The sequence below is a fragment of the Balaenoptera acutorostrata genome, chromosome 2 (assembly GCF_949987535.1).
Source record: "Balaenoptera acutorostrata chromosome 2, mBalAcu1.1, whole genome shotgun sequence".
Classification (NCBI taxonomy): domain Eukaryota; kingdom Metazoa; phylum Chordata; class Mammalia; order Artiodactyla; family Balaenopteridae; genus Balaenoptera; species Balaenoptera acutorostrata.
In genome coordinates this window covers 157,297,933-157,301,140 of record NC_080065.1, presented here as the reverse complement: position 1 = coordinate 157,301,140, position 3,208 = coordinate 157,297,933, and positions in this window count along the sequence as shown.

Sequence of the window (3,208 nt, the reverse complement as noted above, 5' to 3'; positions counted from 1 at the left end):
CTCTAGCTTTTTCCTCCTTCCCTGGTTCTCCCCACGATGCAGGGGTGACAGCTCTCCTGATGCTGGGTATCATGGGGGTGGAGTAGGTGTGTCACAGTGGAGTTGGGGGTTAAGCTGGAGAGAGGCTCAGGGCATCTGGGGAGCACAGACAAGGGGCGCTCAAGCCTGCCTTTGGCAGATTGGCTAACACTGCAGAGATGATACTGAGCCAGCCTTATGGGCAGAAGAGGAATTGGGGTGGGGGGCGAAGAGGGCATCTTGGAGGAGACAGTGGTGTGAGCATGCGCACAGAGGAGAGCCCATGTGTTGGACGATCACGGAATTGCAAGTCTTTTGGATGGGCTGGTTCTCAACTCACGTATGGCTGCCTTCACTGACCACAGGATCTAAATGCCCCCAGTCCCTTCCCCCATCACTTACTATCACATCACCCTCTTGTGTTTATTCATGTGTGTGGTACTTTTTTTTTTGGCCACGCTGTGTGGCTTGTGGATCTTAGTTCCCCAGCCAGGGATTGAACCTGGGCCCTTGGCAGTGAAAGCACCGAGTCCTAACCACTGGACCACCAGGGAATTCCGTGTGTGGCATTTTTCACAGTCTGCAACACTCCTCTTTCTTTCTTTCTCTCGTCACTTACACTAGAATGTAAGCTTCCTAAGAGAAGGGAGCTCATTGTCTTGTCTCCCCGCTAACAGCTGACAGAGTATCAAATTTGGAGTGGCTGCCCAGTAAGTATTTGGGGAATGAATGAATGGGAAATGAGTGAACAAATGGCTGGAGGTAGAAGTCATGAGGGACAGGGAAGGAAGAAAGGCTGGAAAAGTAGGCAGGAGCCAGGTCCTGAAAGACTTTGGAAATTGTGCAAAGAGGCTCCTGAAGGTAATGGAAAGTCCATAAAGGATTTCCAGCAAGGATGTGACAAAGTCAGCACTGTATTATACTGGAAGCAAAGAACGAGGCTGGGAAACCTGGAAACCAGGAGAAAATGAGTGGCAGAGCACATCCTGTGTTTGTTTTGCCTTCCCCCGTTATCCCTTAAAGGCATGTAATGGAGTGCTCCGTATAGAATAGGTACTTAATAAATGCTGCCGAGTTCATCAATGATAAATGCTTTGGCTCCCAAAGGCTACATACAAGCTATTATTTTCTCATTTAGCAAATGGATCTTGTGGCTAACTGTGGAAAATCATCTTCCAGAAAAAAGAAAAAGAGAGATGTGTATGTCTGCTCCATCTCGAATGTTTTCACTGAACCAGATTCTCTTTCCGTAGGGTGGCTGGCCTTGGCAACTCTCAGGTTACATGAAGCTGGGCCGGGGTTTCTCTGACATTTCAGCAGAGTCACGAGTGGGTGGGATGGGAAGCTCTGAGCTGCAAAATAGGTAAGTTGCTCAATGTCCCCGGAAAACCTCCAAGGACAGAACTGAGTGTTACGCGGGGGAGTATTTTAGGTGCGAAGGCATCTTTACGTTAGGAGAGAAATGCACACCGCAGGCTCCTGGAGTCATTAATAACAGTGTGCTATTGCTGGAGGCTCCACCAGAGTCCGTGGCCCTGTCCCCAACCCACGTCGGCAGCATACCTGTATCATATGGGTAGCGTATTCGCCCCACTGCTTCTCTGCTCTGGGGCCCCCCCAGGCGGCCGGGGAAGCTGTGCAGAAAGCACCGTAATCACCATGCTAACTCTTACTGTGTTTGCCACGTGCCTGCTCTTGTTCTGGGCGGATCATCTTATTGGACCCTCATGGCTATTTCCAGCTCAGAATAGAAGCTCAGGCAGGTGAAGTTGCTTGCCCAAGGTCATGGGCAGGATCAGTAGAGGCTTGGGCACTACGCCTTTTAGCTTCCTCAGGTCATTGTAACCCCTGCAGATGGAGCTTGCAGGAAACCCAAACCCACCCTTATTTCTCCAAGCCATGTAACTTCCGCCCAGGTCTCATGGAGAAGACCCTGCCTTCTCTCTTGGATTTAAATAGTAACATCTGCAGCAAGCATTTGTGGGTTTGGGGCTATTCAGTAGCCAGCCTGCCTTCTAACAGCCCCTCGACTTCCCCATGGACACTCACCCTCCTGCCCCTGTGTGTAGTCATGGCGGGGGTAAGTGTGGGTGCAGGTGCCCCTGCCTCCTCCACGGAAGCACAAGCAGCCGGTTCTCCCTCCCTATGCTCCAGCTGCAACCAGGGGTGGGCATGGAATCCAGATGGGGGCAACCAGATGTTCCCTCCAGGACCTGGCACCTTGAGCGAGTGATGGGGAGAAGGGCTGGAGGCTCTCCAGCGGCAGCGGTGGCGTGCCGGCCGTCTCTTCCCGTGACCTTACCAAGGCCCTGTTGCTTAACCCTCCAGCAATCTCCTGGTTTCTGGCCATGTTCCAGACTTCATCACTACTCTCTGCCAATTCTCTGAGCCCCTGATAGCCTTCCAATAAATTCCATTTGATTACCACACAGCTTATAATCAAGAGCCCTGACTAATACACAACCGTTTGGTAAACGCTAAGCACGAGCCAGTTTACATGTGACGTCTCGTTGGATTCCTGAACGTCCCCATGAGGAAAGCGTGGGTATACCCACTGTCCGAGGGAGGGTGCTGCAGTTCAGGGAGCTGCAGTGACATGCCCAAAGTCACACGGCTGGTGAGGGGCAGCCCCTGAATTCAAACCCAGGTGTTCCTGATTCTGGATTCCATGCTTTATTAACTCTCCTTTTCATCTGCCCGGACTTCCAGTATCTCAGAGAGGTGGTACTGGCTGGCCCCCGACTTCCAACAAGTAACCTATATTGCAGGCCTGAGACTCGTGGCAAAAATACTTTCAAAATCTAATTTGCTCACATCATGAACACCTGCCAGGAAGGAATTTCAGCATTTGGTCTAAACATGGAAGAGCTAAGTTCACTTAACCCAGAGGGGGACACCTGCAGAGAAAGGGAAAAAGCATTTTAACCCTTTCCTTGAGTCAGAAAAGGAGGCCCCACACCCTCCTTTCATCTCTTAACCATCAGAAGGGTCTAAGGTGAGAACTCTGCAGGTGTGATTCATTGTAGGATGTAAGGGAGGGAGAAATCCATGGAGGCTGTGACTTTCTAAATATTTGTGCCTTTTCTATTTGTCAGTCTGTCAGTTTCTATTGTCAGATATTTAAAAGAAGTTTGATCTGTGTTTGAAGAATCCATTTAGTTTCATGCAGCTTCCTCGGGGGAAATTTTGG